This window comes from Cygnus olor, chromosome 21, assembly GCF_009769625.2.
Source record: "Cygnus olor isolate bCygOlo1 chromosome 21, bCygOlo1.pri.v2, whole genome shotgun sequence".
In the NCBI taxonomy this organism is placed as follows: domain Eukaryota; kingdom Metazoa; phylum Chordata; class Aves; order Anseriformes; family Anatidae; genus Cygnus; species Cygnus olor.
This window is the reverse complement of record NC_049189.1, coordinates 1,399,974-1,423,487: the sequence shown is the minus strand read 5'-3', so window position 1 is coordinate 1,423,487 and position 23,514 is coordinate 1,399,974. Positions and strand designations below refer to the sequence as shown.

At 46.8% G+C, this 23,514-nt stretch overlaps 1 protein-coding gene across 5 annotated transcripts in view; it reads left to right on the top strand.

Annotated features, from left to right (window-relative positions):
* The window catches only part of PRDM16 (PR/SET domain 16), a 310,444-nt gene that overhangs the window by 142,597 nt on the left and 144,333 nt on the right, over positions 1–23,514 (top strand). The gene's annotated exons all lie outside the window — the stretch shown is intronic.

Below are 23,514 nucleotides of genomic sequence, written 5' to 3'. Positions count from 1 at the left end.
CTCTGCCACAGCGCAAAAGGCCGAGGCGTTGCGTTCAGCCGGGCTGTTCGGCGACAGGAGGCTGCTTTTGGCCTTGCACAAACCCCCGGTGCCCAGACAGGTCGCGTGCATCCAGCAGCCAGAAGGCAGTTGATGTCTGCCTGCCGTGTTTTGGGGTTGTTCTCGGGGAGAGGCGCTAAGCTGGTGGCCGGCTGGTGGTGGTCACGGCGCTGAGCGAGAGGGAGGACAGTCCTTACACATCTGTGAAACTCCGTGTGCCTGTATGGACACACCAGCAAAGCCGGGGCCTTTCGCTGTCCTTGATGCAAAGCAGAACTGAGACCCGCTTCGCGTGGCCCGCAGGCTGGTGGCGAGAGCGCTCACGTAGGGCGCGGGGACAAGCGTCTCCCTAAATGAACATCTCGTGTTTTGTGCGAGAGAGAACAGCCCTGAATGAGAGGCCGAGCTGGATTCGCACACAGTCACCAGTCTGGCAGGTATTGAATTTGTCTGGGACGGTGGAGAACGGCAAAACAACTGGAATTTGGGTCTGAGAACTGGGCTGCTGCTGCTTTGGGGGGACCCCACCCCTCTTATATTGACTGAAATTATGGAAACTGCAGCTTTGTTTCCAGGTTTCATCAAAAGTGGTTTCTATAAAGATTTCTGACTCGTCAGACATTGCTCTCAGTGTATTTAATAGCAGTAATCCCAAGATATAGTTACTGTAGCTCCTGCGTGTCTTTAGTGCTGTACGAACTGTGCTGCGTTTCACTCCTGTACCAGCAGCTTTTCACGTGGTGGCCGAAGTGCTCGTGATCACCTCGTTTGGTGAGCCCCTTCAGAGGAACCAAACGAACATCACAGGAATCAGCAGAAAGCTGGCAAACTCTCATCTCTCTAAGTGGGACCAACCCAGCCCTCCCCTACAACCCGGGAGCCTTGGTCTGCATGTGGTTTTTAGGGACGCACAGACACGTTACAGACTCCTGCCGAAGAGGTTACAAACCTCAGTGGCTGTAGGTTTTGAAAGTAAACCAACAGGGTGGAGGCTGAGGTATGTGTGAAAGAATGGAGGAAACAATAAAGCTTTTTCTACAAGCTTTTTTGGGGGCAAGCGTTCGTGTGAAGGGAAGAGCCGTATTGACACAACAAGCCTTGACCTGTAGGATAAACCGCGAGAGCGCTGTGATACTCCCGGAGGTGCCCCACTGCTGTTCCTAGGTATTCCTCGTGGTATCAGGAGCCTGGGTGGCGATCACGGATGCGTTTCGGGCAGCTGGCCCTGTGCAGAGTGATTTCCGCCGCTCGCTGTTCCCATATGCTGCGCAGTCACTGGCATCGCTGTGGCGCGCTCTCTCATCTCCTTGCCCTCCTCCTTCTGGTGCCCTCAGGTCCTCCAATTTCCCCTTCTCTCTCTATCAAATTCTGCCCATGTCCGCACCCTCATTAATCAATGTCAAGTCACAGAGTGTACAACAAGGGCTGTATTCTTCAACTGCCCCCTCAGCCCTCATACATCCCATTGTTCCAAAAAACTGATTCAGATGGCAAGAAAACAGCCGATGCAGCACATAAAAGAGATGAGACAGAAATGAAAAGAATCAAGGAGGGGAAAAAAAAGAGGAGGCATTTTTTTCCCCTGAAACACTCGAATAAATACTCGGCAATGATAATTTAAATTATTCATACATTTATGAAAACATCCATTGAAAAGTGAAGTGTATGATGCTCTTTGTCTACTTTACTTGTCTCTTGTTTGTGATTAACCTTTACTGTAACTTGGGCTGGCAGTGCCACGATCACAAAGACCAGACTTTTCCTTCCATGGGAAAAAATGTTTCATCGTATCCAAATGAAAAATTAAGTGGAGGTATTTAGTGCTGATGTGGCGATTTGTTGCGAGGCATTAAAGATGCAGTATTATCCACGTCTGTCATCCAAACACTGCCTCTTAAAAAAAAAATAAAAAAAAAGCACAAAGCCAGCTTTTAGCAGCGTGTTCCCTTACAGCAGCGTTTGACATATATTCTACTTCCAGTGCCATGACGTCCTTCAGGAGCCAGAGCGCTCGACACCGCGCAGCACACAGGATTTGCTGCTCTCAAGTAAGGAGAATCCATGTATACATATGGACACTGACAAACAGTCTCAGAAAGTGGAAACGAATAAAAAGGCAGCTCAGACTATTTTAATTTCAGCTCCTCCTAAGATGTGCAAACTATGTAGGGCTTACTCATAGTGTCGTAGTAATAATTTTGTCAGAAAATGTGAGGCATTTGTGACCTGACAGCCTGTGAAAGTCCAGAAGATTGTTTCTTTCGCCTTTTGGATCGACTTTTTTGCTCAAACTTTGTGGTCGCTGGCTTGCTTTGTAAAACCGCAGTTGTGGCAAGATGAGTAGAAGGATATTAAATGCCAATAGTGATAAACAAACTAATATTGGGAATAAGAATAATAACTTGGGAGGTTTTGGAGAACTCGGAGCTGTGGGTATTGTATTTTTTGGTATATTTCTGCAATTCTTACTTTTTTCAGAGACCAAGAGAAATAGTCAGAGCAAAGCTTCTCTTATAACGTTTGTGTCTTGCTTGTAATTCATCAAATTTCTATCCAACTTCCAAACCAGAGAGGTCTGGATAATGTCACATAATCTATAGATAATCATCCAAACATTTTTATTCTCAAGTGAACATATTTCGTCCTGCAAATATGCATTTATGCCTTTCCATAACTGGTTGATTACGTGGGAGGGGGAGCCATTGTCTAGCAGTCAAAGCCAAGGGATTTTAAGCAAAGATCTAGTTACTCTTCTGTTGACTCTGCAGTTGACTCTTTGTGTGACCTTGGACATGTCACTTATACTTTGAATGCTTCACTTCCTTCTGTAAATGGATATAACAGTTTTGAGTACATGCAGAAAAGTGTGTCTGGAACTTAATAATGCATTTTGAGATTTTCCCTCCTAGTAGCTGCTATTGGGGCTCGGCAATTGAAACTAATGGCAGTCTTTTCAGTAGTGGGGTTTTGTTAAGCGTCGTTGTTGTGGAACTCATCTAGGGAATTTAGTATGTTTTTTCTTCAATGCCCTTTTCAGTCGCTTTCCACTTTTGTATTTTGTCTTCCAGCTTTCCTACCTAGCAATTTCTGTACAAAATGACTCCGAAGCATTTTATTTGCATCTATCTTGTCTGGGATTTACTGCTTTTGTATTTTAATACTGTCTCTGGATGTGCCTTTTGCTGAGGTGAAGCATATGCGCTTGTTTCAACAGAAAACATTTTTAGTAAATCCACCAACGGATAAATCTCCTAAAAGAGGCTGTCAGCCATAGGATACAGTATTTATATAGAAAGTGTGGTGGAAAACTGTATATTAAAAGAGGAAAGGAGCTGGAGCAAAAGTCCTAAATCAAACTCCTGGCAATGTACTGTCCTGGTGTGTATTTCTTGTTAGGCTGTGATTCCTTTTTCTTGGAAATTCTCCAGCAGTTCCTGGCTCGGCGATCGGGGATACTTTTCAATATGCTGGATGTATGGAGCAGCGGGCAAACTTCAAAAGGGTCTGAGATTTTCTTTGGGCACGGAGAAGGATCCAAGCTTTGGGTTCCTTCTCTCTGCTGATTTGTTCCCGAGCCTTTCCGTAGCTTCTGACCGAGTACAGGCACCCGATCCCTCCCTCCCTGCCCACCCCGGCCCAGGCCGCCCTTGTCCTGCAGCGGGGCTCGCGCCTCGGCCCCGCTCCCTCCTTCCTCATCGCCCGGCAAGGAGAGGACCGTGCACAAATAGCCTATGTTATCCCAGCTGGTAACAGGAGCAGGAGGAAGGAAGTTTTTTGTCCTGTGCACAAAAACCACCCCCGGGCTTCTCAGTTTTAGGTTTTGGATGAAGGTGGCTTAGCTGGGGCCGGTTATTCTAAGCACGAAGCCGTCACGCTATTCGATTCGCGGTGCCAGTAATTTGTAAGTAACCGTCGCACCTCTTTTTTTTTTTTTTTCCGCCGGGCCTTTCTGTGGCCGAGGCGTTAGGAGGAGGCCGTGCCTCCGGCCTGCGGTCGGCAGGGCTTCAGGGAACGTGGCTCTGTGAGGCCTGCCCTGCCCCGCGGCCCCGTCCCCATGGGGGCTGCCTGCCGCGGCCCCCTGCCCCGGCGCGCTCTGCCCGAGGAAGGGATGGGGACGGCGGTGCCGCGCTCCCTCCTCCCGCCCCGCCACCGCGGCCGGGCTCTGGGAAGGTAGCCAAATGCCACCGAGGACACTGGAGCAATAAATCATCCTCCTTCCAACATCTGCAGGCCCCAAAGGCTAGCCCCTTGCCGATGATGATCTCGCCTCCCACCCCCTGCTTTTTATCCTGTCCCTCTCTGACAAAACACCTATTGTCACAGCCTGAGTGAAGAAGAGTCCTTTTTCCTTCACAAAGGCCCTCTGAAGCCAAGTGGTGAGCTGCCAGAGAAGATGCCTATGTCTCCGCAGGGAGCCTATATCTCACTCGCTTTCTCTGTAGTTCATACTTTTTCTCTCTCACGGGGGTCACCCAAAGCCTTTCACTCTGGCTTCATATTCACATAAAGACATCAAGAAAAAGAAAAACCACACCAGAAAGAATTATTAGGCATGGCTGTCAAATGCTTTATGGGGGGGTGGGGGTGGTTCGGGGGGAAAGAACAGTAACTCTTTATGTGCTGGCATTGTTGGGAGAGCTAATGTACTCCTGCCTGAGAGCAGTTTGCAGGAAGACATTACATGCCTTAAGAATTACGGAGAAATATTAAGCTAACATATTGTATTTCAGCAAAAGGGCATTTCCTTCTCATTTCTGGGTTTCAGCAGGTTTTCCTAGGTTATAGGAGGCTCTTTCTCGATCCCGCTTTCTCAAACTTTTTTTATTATTTGAAGAAGTCTTTACTGACTGCCCTTTGCATGCCATTTCTTAAAAGCAGAGTGGTCTCTAGGAACAAATAGATCAAACTGTCCCAGGTCTGCATTTGCTTTTGAAAGGAGTTAAACATCCAGGCGCTGTCACCACCAAACCCTTCCCGACATTTGGTGTTTCCGCACCAAATGCACTCGAGCAAAGGAGCAGGACCACGGCAGAGAGGAGCCTCCTGCCCCTCTTCCCTACCAGCACAGGCGGGAGCCAGGTTTTTGGCCGTATTTGCTGCGAGCACAGTGACCGGGCGGCTGCGCAGATTCACAGGTAGGGAACCACCCGTTTGTGACAGCTTGGGGAGGAAAAGCCCCCGTGAAGCTGCTGCCCACCTCCCTCCGCGTGCTCCCAGGGGACTTGGGAGAGCCTCACACCGAAGGCCTCGCACACAGACTGCCTGCCCCACGTTCATCGGGGTGCCACGGAGCTGCGTGTGCTTTCACCTCTCCGGAGCCGTGCTCCTTCTCCGGGCTCACTGAGCAGCGGGCGAGGCACTGTTTAGGAAGACCCTGCTGCCTTGGAGAGGAAGATAAATTAAAAACTTCATTTAATCCTTTGGATGGCCGAGACTGTAAAGTTAACAGTCGAGTAACCTATTAAAATTTACAGTGCAAGGCATCAAAACAGAAGAAAAGTGCACATGTATAAAGTTTAAAGCATCCTTATAAAAAGCCGGAAACCTAACACTGCATTCCTACAAATTATTCCCTTAGCAAACATTTTTATTTCCAATTAGTAAAAGAAAAATTGCTAATTTGCTGCAGTTGGACAGGCCTGACGTCTCAATCTGCAAAGTGTCAGTGCTGTGAAAGGAAATGTTTCACACTGTGCTGGAGAGAGAGAGCAGCTCTAAAGAGGGTCAGGGCATTGGGCCCAGAAACCAGATTGACTGGCCATAGTGCTAAATTACTCACACAAGACATACATTGTCTGCAGTGCCAGCTACAGACTACTCACTTTCTCATTCTTTCCCTTTTTTAGCTGGTGCTTGTGGGGGAGGAGAGGGACGGTCGGGCCCGGGGGATAGGGGAGAGGGGAGGGGGACGCCTTTGGCAGGGACGCGGGGTACGGGCTCATCTCCTCTCTCGTCTGAAGGCAGCGCTTGTAAATCATCCTGGGGAGGCTGAGCAGAGCTCGGCGACTTTTGGGGGAGCGGCTGGCAGTGCCAGGCAGCCCCGAGATGCCGCAGGGCCATCGGGGAGACCGGGGCTAGGGCTGGCCTGGGTGGCAGAGGCTCAGGCTGTCGATGAGCTGCCCCTTCCCGTCCGTAACAAACAGCTCACCCAAGAGCAGCAGTAGCTGCTTTTTAAGGGTAGCGCTGTTATCGGCACACACTGCTTGTGTAAGGGTAGCGTGCACATGATGCGTCGTGCTCCATGAGGGGGGCGATCCCGGGAGCCACCGGAGGGTGATGGGGCTGAGCACAAGGCAGGCTGCAGAGGTACGGGGGCAAAAGGCACCTTGTCTGCTGCTGAGGTTGTCCATGCTATCGTGGTTCCCTGTTTAAAACACCCATGCTGTATTTATTTCGTGGTCTCATCAAGGGCCCTTGAATCCAAACACTGTTACGGGTGTGTTTTGATACATTAACCAGGATGTAAACCTGGATTTTGTGAAACTCATATAGGTGAGCTGAAAAACAAGTCAGGTCTGAGTCCTCCACGGTGACCTTTGAGAGATTCGGGAGGCACCAGCTGTGATCTCATGGCTTCACCTTGGCATTTCCCTGTTGTACGGCTGCCTTGAGCTGAGACTAACAGACTGACAGGGCCCATTTTTATGGTATCGGGGCTGGTACTTTAATTTAAATAATTACCGTAATTGTTTTGTTAATCATGTAAGGAAAAAAAAATCAAGGATCACGTTTCCGAGTAATTGCTGCTTCCTAAATTGCAATCGTCTTAACTGCCTGTGAAAAAGTTTCTTATGCCTTTGGTTCCTCCTTCCCCCGGCTGCTCCCACCCCGTAGCAGCGCGCTGTTGGGTGCTCAGCTGGAGATGGAGCAGGGCAGCTGAAGGTGTAAGGTGCTTTTGTAACCTTCAGACACTCGTTACTCGATTCATCGCGATGGGCAGGGCGTTGCAGCACTCGGAGGTATCGCAGGGCCGAGCTTGGTGTGTTTCCTATTAAGCAGCTTAAAAATAAAATTTTGTTTTGCTAAGATACTGCTAGTTCTTGGAGAGGAATGTCAACATCAGAGACATCTTAATTTTTCTTTCCTTTCTGCAAGGAGCCAGCATGAGACAAGGACTGATTTATTTGTGCTAAAAATCTTGCACGTGGGCACAGATTTCCCATTAATTCTGTGGAGGGGACCAAATACAGAAGTAGCTTTTAGCTGGCCTGGGAGGAAGCTATTGCACCTTGACATAACAATCTCCATAGCCCCCTTCCTAACCAGACAGGTTCTGGGTTTCTTTCTGCTGATAATCCCACCAGGACCTTTGTTTTCTGATAAAGCTAGATTCCGCTGGAGAAACCTAAACACATTAGAGGCTCCATTACATCCTCTGCATACTTCTTAAAACCTGCCCCGTGCTTCCTGTGCGTTAAACAGAGCAGATGCCTACTCAGTTCCTGTGGCACAGTCCAGTCCAGCCATCACGGTTATTACTGATAGCTGTGTCCAGCTGCCATGATAACGCAGTAACATTCTCAATGTGTCCCTATAAGAAAAGAAAAAAAAGAAGAAAAAAAAAAAAAGAGGACCTTGCCTTTGGTGAGATAACTGAAGTAGGACTGTGATGGTTTCTTTTTTTCCAGGAATGCAGACGCTGAGCTTTTGGGTCACGTTGCAGCTTCTTCACTGATGGGAATCTCAGCAGGCAGTTGTTTGTGATCCGATACCAAAACAGTTCTTCTCTTAGCTGATACGAGGAAAGGGAGGAGAAGCAGCACTTTATTTTGGCTTCCAGGTTGGGCTTACAGAACGGAAGGCCAAATACACGCTTCCTTTCTGAGGCTGCCCTCCCACAACGCTCATGGCCAGAGCAGGGAGCTCCAGCACTTCTTGCGTGGAACTGAACCATCAGCAAGTCCCAGAGTTGCTTTAGAAGGGGCACATCCTAGCGTCTTGTGCAGGAAGGAAAGGGAAGGAGAGAGTGATCCAAACTTCTGGGAGGATTCAGGAGGTTCTTGTTGAGGCTGGTGGAAAGATCTGTGAGCCCCAGTCTGAGCTCAATGAGCAAGTAACCACCGTTGCCTCCCTTTCAGTTTTCCTTCTCTTTGCCTTTTCTGGGGCTGAACTTTACCCTATGCAATTCGAAAAATAATTTTCAGAAGAAACTTGTAAGGGAAACAGCAAGAAATGCTCGAGTTCTTCCCTTTTCATGACCCCCCAGTCATTACCCTGCTATCTGAGGAATGCAGAGAGCGAAGCGGAGGACGGGGTCCCGGAGCTGCACGGCTCGCCGTGACCCTGTGCGTGCATCACTTCGGTGAGGGGGGAGCGGTTGTGGACCATCAGCGCTGAAGGGGCGGTTCTCATGCATCCAAACCTTCCCAGGGTGAAGGAGCCTGGTTATTTCTCCAGTCAAATGAAATAAAAAACACCCCGTCCCCTTGAGCCGCTCAGGTTTCGCTTCTTGTTGGCCAGTGGAAGGAAAGTGCCCAGAGTGAAGCGAGGAGCGATGCGGGATGTGCTTCCCCGTGCTCGTGGGCTCTCAGCCCGTGCCAGCAGCCGGGCCCGGCGGCAGCACGAGCCCGAACACCGCGTTCCTCCTGCGTCCACACGCACCGCTCAGCGCCGTGCGCCTGGAAGCGCTCCAGGGACTTTGCATATGCAAACACCTTCCCGGTGCTGCCGCCCCACAAAGGGCGCATTCTGCCAATCGCTCCTCGCACCCGCGCGGTGCCCTCACCCTCGCCGCAGAGGTTGCTTGGAATTTGCTTCCGTGCATCCGAGAGCTTGTGATGTGTGCTGAGGAGGGAGGTCGCGGCCCTTCATCCTGAGGTTTCCTGCTTTTTTCTTTTTTTTGTCATCTTTTTTGTTCTTCCAGGCCTTTAGGATCATCCTTCAAGCCATGAAAATATCCTCGTGCTGTCTACAAGGTGTAGCTATCGTTACAGCTGTGCGTGGCCAGACAGAGATCCTTGGGACACCAGATGTCACGTTTTCTAACCTCTACTGCAGGGGCAGGGGCTGGCCACATAAACCTTACAGTGCCTATATTTGTTTTTGGGGAAACAGCCTTGATGTTCAGCAGAGCAAATTGCCCTCGGTCTGGAGCTTCAGGAACTCATCGTGCTTCCCAGTTGCTTGTGGCCTTTCTCATGTTCTTTTTCCGTGAGCCGCGTGGCTCGCTAAGCCAGCACCAGCTGCTGCTGGTGGTGGTGGTGGGACCCGTGTGGCCCAGCAGCAGGATGCTCTGGGTGACTTTCCTGAAGCCTCACCTTCAGCTGAGCTCCTGTTTTTGGAGCCTGAGCTGTTCAAGTTGACTTTTCAAACAGGGATACGACAGAAACTGGTCCTAGGATGTGGCGCTAACTCGTAGCTGCTGAGAGGTGAGGCCTTCGCTCTGGTTTGATGGCCAAATTTAAGCGTGGGTTATTACATTTGCCTTTCCGTGTGCAGCTGGTATTATCAAATGGAAATGTTTCCTTCATGTTTGCCCTTACCTCGTCTGCAGAGTGCTTTAGGCTGTTAGATGCCCCAGTTAGCTCCTCTCCTACGTTGGTCAGGTAGTGATTAAAGCATTCCCACACACACAAGCTATAAAGCCCTTTGGGCTTTGCCACGATGGAGGTAGCCCACAGCAAACGCAAGATAGCGATTTCTGCCTGAGCTGCAGGGTTTTGTTTTTCTTTTCTTCTTCCTTGGTAGTTTGTTTTTCCCTCAGCCAGCCCTGTTGGTTACAGCGGAGGGGACAGTTACACTAGCGAGAGATAAGCCAGGCTTCAAAGTCTGAATTGATGTGTGTATAATTCTGAGCTTACCGGGGTCAAAGGTGTTTGCATCTGAGGAGGACTGACAGCCTTATTGTTGAGATTAGCTCTGAGGAGCTGGAAACTCAATTTCTGAATGCCGGAGACTGTGTGGTTTTGGCACGTCACCTAATTTCGTGTCTCAGTCTTGTCTGTAAAATGGGGATAGCAATCTTTCTCTTTTTCTTTTCCCACCATTTATCTGCTGTGTTTACTTATTATCAAGGTCTTCTAGGCAGACTCATCGCTGTGTTTTACGTAGCAGCTAGCACAACGGGGCTTCGGTCTTTTTCCTGGGTGCTCCCGATAATAAATGGTGGGAAACTTGGTCAGGGGAGTGCAGCACCAGGAAGTTTAGTCACAGGGTTATCTGACGTGGTGCTTTCCCATTACTTGGAAATACCAGATGTGGGCAATAATGGAGAAAAAATTGTCCCTGTTTCAAATTTGAAGTCAATGGCTTAGCAGCACTGGATTTTTTTTTTTTTTTCCCCCATGGAAATGATGAGTTTTGGTATGGAGATTCTCTAAGCCGACCTGCCTGAAAATGTTTTTACGTAATTTTCTTCATAGCTAGCAAAACAAGCATATTAGGAGAGTTATAATTTTCTCGTGCTTGTTTCCTGCATGCCTTGGTGAGTGGATGAGAGGCGTTTTTGAGGCAGATTTGCTTTCCGAAACAGGTTGGATCAAACTGTACTGTGCTGTGAGGAAACAGCAGCAGCGGAAGCTGGTACGAGGCTGTCCTGCCACGTTTGAGGCGTTTCTTCAAGTAAATTATCAGATAGAGGTCAACTTGTGTCACCTTAACCATGACACAGCTAACAGAAGCCTTGTTTGTGAAGCAGCTGCTGATTATTATTGGTGAGCAAATGTCTTTGAATTTTATAGCTCCTCTTATCTGAAACTAATAAAAACACAATGCTAGTGACGAGTCGAAGGTCATCTCATCCCTCTGTCGAGGTGTATAGTAAGTAGTCAACAAAGCTCAACATTATACACACTTTTTGTCTGATATAGTCCATAAAAAATAAATGTTTCTGAAGGAGGGATGTAAGTCAAGGATGTATTCTGTCTTTCCCTTAACACCTAAACCAAAGTTTTCATTTTCTATTTTCACATATTGGATCCTAACCTCCGCTCTGCAGAAGCTAACCAAACAGGTGGCATATTTCAGATTCGATGAGGTGCCATTGCAGTTAAGCAGGCACTCGGATGGTTGTGAGTCCCTTTTAAAAAATCAGATTAATAGAAAATCTGTTGAAACAATCAAAATATTCACCTTTCAGGGAAGCCATTGTGCCAAGTGCAACGTAAGGAGACAGCAATAAATCACCATGCTATGCACCTCAAATAGATAATCAATTTAATTGAAAGCATCAATAATCATAGTTTGACATTTATTACCCTGTGGATGGTTTATCTTTTAGGCTAGGGGACAGCAGAGCAATGATGAATACCAGTTCTGCGATGGAACACAATTATATGGTGCAAGGAAAGGGATTTTATATTCTGCAAAAAAAAAAGCAGTCAAATTCATAATTGAACCAGATTGCATGAAAACTGGGAAATAAATGACTCAAACGCATATCACTTGGATCCTAGTGTTACGGTTTGTGAGATAAAGTTGCAAATGTTGCTGTGTGTATGCTTTTTAAGTGACTTAGGACAGCGATGCTGCAAGGCCAAATCTGCCAGAAAATCATCTTTTTTCACACCTGCCTAGAAGAAAACCCCAAGCACGGCTGGATTGGTTCCTACTGCTGTGTTTTATTGTTTGTGCTCACTTGGTCATTTCCTTGTGCATCCTCCGTGGTGAAAAGTACAAGAACAAGCAGCACTGGTTGTACAGACAGAAGGCTCCGAGAGCAAAAGAGAGGTCAAAAAGTAATCTCCTGTTTATTTTCCAGTAAAGGAGGAGTGCTCCTTTTCACCTCAGGAGCTGTTTCCATGTAGTGTGCCCAGTGTCCTGGCCAAGTGGAGCAGTGGAGCAGGAATAGCTGCTGAGCTTGGAGGCAAGTCCCCGGGACAGCCAGCAGACACCCGGTCCTTGCACGTCCCGGGAGGCTTTCAGGAAGGTGGAAACCCCAAACGTTTAACATTTAGAGCTGTAGAATAAGTTATTGCAAAAACCAAATTGTCTATGTTAAATGGTGCACTTACTGTGCATCAGTCGAAGCAGCTTATACCTTTTTTTTGGTGTGTTTTTGAGGCCTCTGTTGAATAGCTTGTGCTTTGAGAAGAGTGAAGTACGCTCTTAGTGCTTTCACCAAGTAGTGCAGCCCGTGTAAGTTATTGTAAAGTTCTCTTTTTGCGATTTGAACCAAAACACGATTTAGAAACCACACTGACTGGCGCTGTGCTCCTGGCAAAAGGGAGAGCACAGCAGTGAGCCTCTGGGAAGGGAGGGATTAGTCAAGCTGAAGTAGTGTCCCACCAAATGTCAGCCAGATCATTGCTTTTGCATTTAATCTTAACTTTCATCTAACCAACAGGCTGCACGCCTGAATTAGGGAAGGGGGATAAACAACTGTGAATTATAAATATATGGACAAATTGACAGCCTTGGCTGTAGCAAAGCGGGCAATTGCATAACAGAGTATATTATCTTTCTTGGTTCTCTGCTTTATTCCATTGCTTATCCCAATCCTAGAAATCATTATTTTACTGCTTTAAAAGAGATTCCTTATCTTTAAAAAACAAACCAAAAAACAGCCTTACAAATTCCTTTTGTATTATAAAAACACACATCTGAAATACGAGGGATGATATTTAGGGAGCCTGGAATGGAAGGATGTGGTGAGGAGACGTCTTTGGAGAAATCCGAGACACCACAAACTCATCCCAAGCCTCAGAGTCCCCCTTGGAATTTTCTAAACTTCAGCACAATCCGCAGCACAATGCCAAACTTTCAAAGCAGTAAAATAGCCCTCGAAGAAATGTGTGTGAGCGTGCAATCGAGGATGATCGCATTTTTCTGTGTAAAACCCGCAGTATTCGCCTTCCAGCTGTCGCTGCGTTTGCAGCAGCCGGGGCTTGGGCGGTGTCCAGCCTGGTTAGAGCAGGTGCCACGGGCAAACGTGGGGAAACGGCTGCAGCCTGTGGCTAATGACTTCATTGACTTCATCCTTCCCTTCCTTAAGTCAGAGCAGGACCAATTGACCCCGGTGACCCGGCAACACAGACTGACAAGCATGCGGGAGTTCTGTAGCTTTTGCAGGGCTTGCTTTACTCTTTCTCAGTCCCAAGAGGTTTGGGGTGTTGAGGAAGACAAGAACCAAGTTTCTAAGAGTGTTAAGCTGCTGCTGTGCTGTTTCCACAAAGCAATGGTTTCCTTGATGGCACGTTCAGATGATCTGGTAAGGTGAAATCTCTTAACTATGCTCAAATCGGTGTTTATTTACTTTGGGCTGGCAGTTAAAAAAGCACTTTACTTCATTAAACCCTCTTCAGTGGCTCTAATACGTTTCATTTCCAGCATCTGGATACGTTGCGGACATTTCTTTGTCTATGAACCCTTGGTGGTAGTTTTGAAGACGTAAACTGAAGTGCTGTTTGGCAAGATCGTGCAGGGAGCCATCTTCAAACCTCAATGTTCCTTTTGGCACAAGATTGAAAAACCCCTTGCAATCAATGCTCAGAGCCGGGTCTCCCCAGATTTTCTTCAGAACTGCACTTGGAGTGTTTAACGACCAGGAGGGCTGTGTGTGCTTTTTCAAAGCTCGTAATGAAAAAAGAAAAAGTGTGGGATTTTTTGGTAGTGTTCTGAACGGAGCTCCAAATGAAAAAATCCATTTTCGTTTTGGTGGCGAGCAACTGGAATTACTAAGGATAATAAAGGTGATTTTTTTTAGAATCTAGAATTACTAAAGATAACAACAGTAAATTTTTTAGGATCTATTAGCCGTTCTGGTTTACCTCAGGAAAATTTTCTGCGGAGATTTCCAAATTTTCTGAGCAAGCACTCTGAAAGCCGGGCGCCCACGGCTTGAACCGTGCGGTCAAGAGGGAAGGAGCTTCTGGCAGGTGGCTTTTTGAAGTGGTTGGCCGCGAGGTCTTTTTGCTGGGAAGATGTCTAATCAAGAAAATGTGAGCAGACAGGTAATGGTCGAGTTTTGTGACCTCAAGAAATGAAGCGCTCGCTGCATTTATAAGCTCATTTCTCTAGTTATTTGCTGGCTCTTTTAATCAGTGTTCTCTCTAGGTTAGGACTTGCCTCTGTCTCGGGGAATAAAATCCCATTTCTGTCTTGGAGGCCAAAAGCGGTCCTGGTGCAGAGGGTGGGTGTTGCTGGCTCCTGTAAGAATTAACAGATCTCGTTTGCTCCAGCACACGCACGTCGGTAGCAGACAGCCCCCAGTAGGAAGGGATGTTGGGTGCTGAAGGTGACGTTGGAAGGAGAAGCGTTACGTGGAGAGATGGGAGGGTGCCGTCTGCCCCGAAAGCTGTCTGCGTGGTGCCCTTGTAATTCTCTGACCCACCAATTCCTGAAGTGTAGCTGGCTTACAAACTAGGTGCCAAGTGAAGCCACGCGCTCTCCGGTGGCACTCCCTGCAAAGAGGCGCCGGGCATTTATCCAGCCCTGTTATGTCGAGGCCCCGGACACAAATTCCTACCTGGGGAAGACATCAGCAGCCTAAGGAAAAAACAGAAACTGATTTCCGTTCGGACTCCCTGAATTCCTGTCTCAAGAAAATGCATTGAAATTGCCACCCACTCTCTGTCTGGCTGATTAAATAAAATATTGACCTTTTCCAAACACAATATTATCATTCCAAGCATAATATTATCCAGTTCTGTCTGAAACTGTTCCTACAGCTCTTAAAAGGGAACTCACCTGGCACCCCCTATCAGCTCAGAAAAACAACACTGTGTCCCTTTTAAATAGGAGACAGATTGTGCCAGTGTCTGAAGTTAGTCTGCAGAATAATTCCGTGTTAACTTTTCTTTATAGAGAATATAACTTCTTGATATTACTTCTGAAAAAAAGAGGAAGACAAAGTGCCCTTTTCTGTCCCCCTATTGTTTTTTTCCTCGCAGAAAGCATTACGACAGGGAGTTCCTCCCCAGGTTAACCAGCCGATTCGGGACAAGTCCCTGTTCTGGGTCTGAGGGGCAGCGAGTCTGGAGGACAAGTGGCAAAACAGCAGCACAACCTCTTCTTGTGCTGGTCACCATCCTCCTGCTTTTCTTTCAGTAGCTACCTCTGAGATGGGCCCTGCAAAGGAGCACTGAATATCCGCGTCTTCCCCTAAAATAAACAGGACTTGAACCTCTCACAGTCAGCCTTATGTTTCTCTTCCAGTTCTTCTCAGGCTTTAATGGGCCATTTTTCTTACTGCATCGCAGTGCCTGGCTACGACCTTGTCATGTTAAAGTGGCAGTTAGGTTATCCTGCTGATGGGTATCAAACTGACATATCCCATCCTCGCTGTCTGAGTGCCAGGCAGGGATACATTCCCAGACAGCCCGCGCTCCCCCTGGACGGTACCAGCTATTAGGCAGGCTGCTGTTCTCATTCGTCCCTTTCACAGCGCGAGCAGCAAAACTAAGCTGCTAAATGAGACAGTGCATTTCCCACTTTAAACTTTTGAAATTGGTGGGAACGTTGCATATTGGCTTTATTTTCCTTCAAGTGTGATTAATGATCAAAAATCTACGTGTCACAGCCTAGCTATTTAGCTTTGGTGCACTACTATGGTTACAGGGAAGGCCATTATTTTGATGGAACTGAGGATAAGCTCTAGATATAGACACAGTTTATTGAGCAGGATTTTTGGCAAATTCTGTATGCAGTGAGCTGCAAGTTTGCTTTTATGTTTGTGCTTGTGATTTGACGTGCTTGCATGCGGGGAGCTAGAGCAGTTCCAGCGAGCTCAGCCACGCCGTGTTGCTGGGGCAGAGAAAAGACTTGGCTTTTGGACCGAGGCAGGAAAGCGCGCCCAAGGAAAAATTTATTAGTTATATACTCTTTAAATGTGGTGAAACAATTCGTAATTCTTATCAGTGTCTCTTTAGGCTGCGAGGAAGAGAAAGAAATGAGGTCATTTTTCTCTGTTCTTTCTCAAGTCCTCAGCTGTGAGATCACTGCACTTAGGCACAAGCGCGCAGGCTGCGGCGCTCGGAGCGGGCGGTGGCAGAGGCCAAGGGCAGCTGCCCTGCTCGTGGCTTGAGACCTGGGGCAGAAAATCTCTTACCTGGGTGCCCCTTCTCCTAGCCCCTCTGTTTGTCAGCTACAGGCGTGTGGAGGTCGAGGTGCCGAGACTTTCCTGCTTCCTACAATAATGATGCTGGTCAGTGTCAGCATCAGTGACAAGAATTTGTATATGACGAAGGGGATTTCGTGAGGAAAAAAGGAGTAGCGTCGATGTTGCCGCATTGGTTTGAAAGTGTTGAACGTCTGCCACTGAAGGAAGAAGAGCAGGGAGTTTCTGGAAGTGCTGCCATCGGAATTGGAAATGAATTCAGAGATACTCGTACTGAGAATGGGGCAAATCAGTCGGTTAGCTGTGTACGAACCTCACCCAAAGGGAGACGCAGATGGCTGGTGTGCAGATGCCGAGTTATTCTGGGGACTAGGTGGTGTACTTGTTGAATCCACTTCAGTACACCTCTTCCCTGTGAGAGCATCTTGCAAGACGTCTCGGTCATCACAGGTGTGGTTGTATATTAGGATCTGAGTGCATTGCCCTGTATAGATCTGTATGCCCGTGTGTGTCCTGGATAAAAAGGCTGCAGCGCAACATGAAGGATGAGCTGTTCCGCCAAAGCCCAGAGGTCCCCATACGTCAGACCAAGTGCGTGTCAGCACTGCCATTACCAGATGATGTATGGTCTCCCTGTTTACTTATGATATTAGTGATCATCTTAACAAGCAGGTTATCAATATGGGAAGTACAGAGGAAGTTCATTTGTATTATTCTGTCAATATCAAGGTCATTTTTATAACTAAAAAGGGTCGAGAACAAAAGATAGATGGATCGTGTATGACTAAAGCTAACCGCCCAATCTATTTACATTGCTGCAAACAGCAAAGCTTGATCTGCTAACCAAAACACTGCACTTCACTCTCCAAGATGATTTTTTTGCCTGGACAATAACGAGCTGCAGATCCATTAAGCGATTGTCTCGTGTGATCCTGCAGCAGGCACGATGCAGAGCTGGGGGCCCGACACTTCCATTCCACTACTATTTTCTCTATGGATCGAGTGAAAATACCAGTGTTTTGCAGTTCAGAAGCACGTTCTGTCACAGGATCTGATATTTTCTCAAACTCTCCTAGTTATGGTCCCAGTTTTGAAGACGAACAAACCGAGTAAATGCAGAAGCACTTCAATACTGAGGATGTCTGTTTTAATCCTTAGGCTGTACATACTGCTCTGCTAGGCAGACAGAAGTGTCCGTTCTTCTTTTCAGGATTGAATTTTATAATGGAAACATGCACCAAAATAATACTGCTTGCTTTACGTTCATACGAATGGGGGAGGTGAGGGGTAATTCTTCCACCTGCACGCTGAGTGCACCTAGTTTCATTCTGGTGAATGCGACTCCTAACACACAGGTCAGGACTAGGAAAGGTTGCACAATTTCTCCCCAAAAAGTCAGGCTGTAGTTTATTGTAGCGGGACTTTGACCTGCCTGCACTTTGCTAGCTGGGTATCTAACGTAACGCTGTCATCACTGCCATATTGAGACACAGTCGTGTTCTCAAACCGTGCTGTCCCTCTGGATTTCCTTCAACTCCTGGGTCACTCAGAGTCTGAACAGAATCTGGACGTTTATTGTTACTGGTTTTGTGGTTTGTCCCAGTCATTTACCATCCCTGGTACTTCCTCTTCTTTCAAGAATCGCTTGCCTCGCAGAAGGGAATGCAGTGGGCACATCTCCTTGCTGGAGCCCTGAAGGATCCCCTTCTCTGTTGTTGGTAAAGGCACTTAATTTAAGCAGTGTAAATAGGTGGCTGTTAAAGGTGATGTCAGGTTGCTGAAATGGAGAAAAAGAAAAGGAGGTTACACGTGACGGCCTGTGAAGGGGAAATGCATCTCTAGTTTGGATCCAAGGCACATGTGCAATGAATGGAATACATTCTCTTTTAGCAAAACTGCCAAATTATCAAGTGCATTTCTCATGCTCATTAACGCTGGACTTTTAGAACCCGATAAGAATGCAATATAAAATCAAACAGCCCCTAAAGACTGTGAGATTATATTAAATGCTCTCCTATCACCAGCCCCTGAGTGCTTGGCAAGAGAAATGGTGACATTTACTAATCAGTAGCCTCTCTTATTTGTCTTGGCTGAAAGTCTCAAGTCCTCAGCTTATTGAAGTTATTACAAATGCTCTCCATTAGATTCTGTTTAACTTCCTGGTATTTGCAGTTGAACTTGATCACAATGTCACGGAGGAGTTATGTCTTCAAAAAGTGATACAGAAGTTGTGATACCATGTATGTAAATTGCCTGTTTATTTCCTTTCTTCCAGCCTCTCTTCCTAAGCATATCCTGAGTGTCTGACATTGACTCTTTTCACTATTAACTACCCCTGACATCTCCCTGCTCCTGTTTGACTGCAGAGAAGTTCATTTCTTGTAATGTGAAGGTGATATTTCTTACTGAAACACGACTTGGGACATCCCTTTCTTTTGAACGCCCTTGAGGATGACCTGTAATGGTTCACCTCCGTAAACTGCATTCAGCTCTCCTGGAAGTCAGCAAACGGCACAAATTCCTCCGTAAGGCCACCCAGGAGATGAGACACGAGCAAGTGCAGAGGTGTGCCCTGGGGCAGATTACCAGAAATCTGGGGCCGTGGATCCCTGCTAAGTTTGAATGTTTTTCATGCAGCGCTGGACCACCTTTTTGTTCAGACTTTCAACTGAAAAATAAATGGTTATCAAATGGTCTGTGGAGTGCATACCGTGGCTTTGCAGCCTGTTACTGGTCCACAAACCACAGTTTGGCTGCTCTAACTGTTCACAATTGTGCTGATTGCCCTTAGCAGTGACTGGTTGGTTTATTCTTTACGCTCTTTGCAGCCCTTGGCTTGTTCCTTGCCAGGCAGGGCAGTGCTCTTCGTCCCCCTTCCCTCACCAGCCAGGAAAGGAAATCCTTCCTCTCAGACAAGAGCTTCCCTCCTTTTCCTCTTAATTCCAGGCACATTCGGTTCAAATTCCCAAGACAGGATATTGAAAATTTCCTCGAGTTAACAGTGCTTTGCCAGTTTATTTACTACAGAAATTCTAGAATTTTGTAAATTTTTGGCCAGAAAGGCCTGTAAAATCATTATATTTTAAAAACATGGCTAATAGAAACGAGCACTGTAGTGCTTCTACAAAACCTTAGTGCTTCTTGCGCAAGGTGTTGCAGCTCCTGAAGCAGTGCTTGGCCATCGTATAACGTTCAGGCAGAGGAGAGAACTGATATTTCCATTTGTATTTCAGGACTTGATAGCTCTGGTGGCAGTAAGTCAGATTAAGAATTATTCCAATGTATTCAATAGGGAGGCTCCACAGTCTGTCCGGGCAGAAGGTTGAAAACTTTGCCTCCTGATTTACCGTATAACTTCAGGCAACTTTGGCACTCGATTTATGGGCTTTTCAAATAGTTATCTGTCTTCTGCAGAATTCAGAGCTTACAAAATTTACTGTTCAATGTTTTATTTTTATTTAAAGGTTGTTTGAAAATTGGTGTATGGGGTTCAACAGATTTTGTACTGGTTCCGTGTGCCGTTTTGGAGCCCTGTGGCATCCAGGAGAACGCCTGTGCTGGGTTCCTGGTTAGCAGCAGCGCGTTGCTGCTGGCCTGGCTCCGTGCTATAGGAGACCTCCGAGCTAATGCCAAACTTCTTCGAAGAGCTAGAAAAGCGACAGCTGTTGTGACACTGTTACGTTTTGCACAAATCAGCTTTTCGGTTTCGCTTCAAAATTGGCAAATAGATTGTTTTGAGAATTGTTATTAAATAAACAAAGCCTTTCCTGCTTGTGCATTTGCAGTCCCCAGAGCTGCTAATGGCAGAGTAGGTTGGCTCCTTGCTGCGGCAGCAACAGCGTGTGTCAGTGCGATGAGCAATGGTCTTCACGTCCCAGGCAAATGGTAACAACGAGAAACACATCGCGTGCTGCTTTTTGTGTGCACGTGTGTAAATTGTCCTTGGGCACCAGGGGGTGGGAGAGTTACCGAGATAGCTGCTACGGCCACGCAGATGGGCATAAGGCTGGGAAGATGCTCGGGGCAGAGCCACGCGAGCCGGCATCAGGAGGAGGATTTGTTGGTCCTGCGGCACACCAGGACAGAGCTTTCAGAGGAGTAATTCATGGGATTACGAAGAACAAGAGTTAAGTGTATCAAAGTGCTTGGTTAACTGTGTCTTGCCAACCTGTGATGTGTTGAGGTCTTCCTGAAGGATCAGCCAAGTTATTGACCAAAGTGCTGTTATCCCCACGCCAGCTTTGCGGACCCATTGGGCTTTCTCTTCCCTTTCTAGCGCGGTGTAAACATGGAAATGCTTCTCGAAGACCAAGACTCACAGTGGAAGAGCAGGGGCAGGTCCTAGTCTGTCGTTGTCTTTGCCTTTCGGTTTGCTGAACACATCAAACCATGCCTATTCAAGCTTTTTTTTTTTTTTTAAATGACAGTTTATCTGAGCTCACGGAATGAATGGATAACGTTACTATTTACATAAGCTCATTGTGATCTGTCTCGGTAATGTAATCAAATTAGGGTTAACTGCAGCTGGAGAATGCCAGCTTGTAAACTGTTTTTCAAAAAGAATCACATGGTGTTACTTGACATGTTTAGTATACATTCAGGAGGCTTTGCAAAAATTATAGCACATCCCTAACTAATGTAAGTAAGGCAGGGTTCTGTTGCCACCAGTTTGCTGAACCCAGGAAATGAAACGCAATGAAATTCATCATCAGTTGGAGGAGAGATACCTCCAACCGGATCCCTCAAACAACTTCTGACGTGGCTGCTGCTGACATGTTGTCTTTCTTTTGGCTAAAATCAACATATCAGTTGATAGAAAAAGCATATGGTGTAAATTTTGAGTACATTTAAGAACATCTGTGTTAACTGCAAAACTGCAGCCCACTGTACACGTCAAGCACTATATTTAGTATTATGGCATTCACATAAGATGAAGTCCAGCCTGAGCTAAAATTACCCAATGAGTAGATTTTCAAAGTATCTTTTGTTATTCTTATTAATAAACATCACATCTGGTACTTTCTCCCTCTCTCTCTCCCTTTCTCTTGTTTAATTAGGAGGTAGTATTTACATCCCAGCGTTGCGTTCATTGAGCTCCCCTTCTGCTGCGGAGATCTCCCGGGGAAGTCTTCGCCCCGCGGAGCTTGCGGAGTGCAGACACACCTGATGTGGCTGTCAAATTTTCTTCCGTCTAGAAAGGCGTTTTCAAACAGTTTCCATTCCAAAGTGGGAGTGCAGAATAAGGATTTTGTACTTTCCTTCTGAAGCCGGGAAGGTTTCTGAAGGCTCTGTCAGATCCCTGGTAAAGGCTTGACAGCTCTGGGCTTTGGCTTGTGTCTTCTGACAGCCTCGCCCCCAAATACCAAAACTGTCGACTTGTTCTAACGACGTGGGCAAGTAGGAAATTCAGGTGCCTTCAAGAAACGCAGAAACCCTGTGGCAGAACCTAGTCCCGTGCTTTTGCACCGCAGACGTAATCATCTTTCTTTTGTAAAGTCTGGTGTAAATGCAGGATGGAAAACGTAACAGAGTTTGAAATCTCCCACTTTTGCTTAAATACCTTTCCCTGCATGTAAATGCATACAGCTTGAGTGTGGAGATGGCTCCATCAGAATAAAAATTCTTCATGAAATCAGGGTTTATTTCCCTGGAAGTTCTGTAATGGAAGGAAACTGAAAAACTATTTCACTTTGTCAAAAAACAACCATTTTGAAATACCACGAGTGAGCATTTAGATAAAAAGCCATGATGCTTTTCTGCAGAATTACAATTTTTGAATGTGTATGAAATACTTTTTAGAGAAATTCTGTTCTCTCAGAATTTTAAAATTTGGGATCTGCTATGAATTGAAGGGGGAAAAAAATGCTCTGAGAAACATAACTTGCCCCTTGAGCAGAGATCTCTCCAAACCAACAAAAGGAAGCTTGTGTTGGCATTTAGATTCAGACTCAGGAATTCCTGACTCTTAAGCCTGTTTATATAGGACTATACCACAGCCCAATTTGCACTTCATTTCAGTTTTTTTTTCCCCTCTACGTTTATGGTCATGATGAACGGGTGGATTATGCACTCTGAATGCACATACTTAACCAATTGTATTTAAAGATATTTTACATACAATAATTACAGCGAGGTGTCTTCGTTTGGAAGCAGCAGTGTTTTCGTGAAGGCTTTTCAGTCATTTAGCATCGTCCTATTTATATCACAGCTCTGAAAGTTTCATGGCCTGGTTCTCAAAGGCTCTCACCAGTTCCCAGGGAAAGTAATGGGAGCCGGGATGCTCTGAGCCTCCGAGCAGCCAGCCGATCCCCCGCAACCTGGGGACCCACGCTCCCGGCTCTGTGGGATAGATTTTCGTGGTGGTATTTCAGCGTCTGCATGTGCACACGCAAGTGCACGAGCACACAGATTTTTATTGCTTGGGTATTCGCCTCTTGGTCCTGTTTGCTTTCAGCTACTTTCCAAACCACAATTTCAGTATCTATTAAAGCTGTTGTAAAATACAGAATGGCTTAGGATTCTTACTATTGAAGACATGGCACGCTGTTGTTACAGCTGAGCTTGGAAATATTTGCCAGCATTTCTGAAATTTGTAAATCGGTCGATCTCACCTGGACATGGTCAAGGGCGTCCAAGAACTTTGTGCCAAGTCCTCAGCTGCTGAAATGCAATAGAGCTGCCTTGATTTGGTGAGAGTCAGCTCAGAGTGCACCAAGAGAGGACTTGGCCCTTTCCTTCCTTTCTTTCCTTTTTTTTCCTTCCTTTTTTTTTTTTTTTTTAAATAAATCTTTACAATGTACAACTATTCTCTTTGTATCTTGGGTTTCCTTGCAGTTTGATCTCTGTTCCTTTGAGCTTTTTATTATTTTTTTTTTTTTTCTGCTCTTCGGTAGCCAAAATACATTGCCCAGGCCTGGAAGTCCTGAGTACCTTGACCCTACCCTAGCACTTGAGCATGTGCTTAACCTCAGACATGTGAGATCCCCGCTGAGGTCAGAGAAGGTACTTAAGTACTTGGAGCCGGGCTGCTCCATCGAGCCCTCGCGTGGGATGTTTATCCTGATGGCGCTCTGCAGCGTTGCACGAAGCTTGGGTACTTGACCTCCCTGAATGCCTGCTGACCTAGATCTAATCTGAGGTGGAACACAGCCGCTGTCGGATGGTTTGTGTCACCACACCTCTGCTGGGGGAGGAATTAAAGAGTTTCCCGCACGGCTGCGGGAAGCGCCCAGGTGCCGAAGCACCGCGAGCCCCGACCTCGCGGCCGGTCGCTGGCGTGAGGATGCGGCCGCTCGGAGCCGTCTGGGAAAGCGGTGTGTGCTCACATCAGCCAGACCTGGAGGTGTTTTTAGAACCACAGAAAACCGTAATGTGTGGGAGAATAGGAGAGTATGTAAGCGCTCTGCTGTGCGCCTTCCATCTGACTTCCCAAATGTCTGCGTCACTCAGTTGCAGTTGAGGGTTTTGGCCTTTGTATGGTA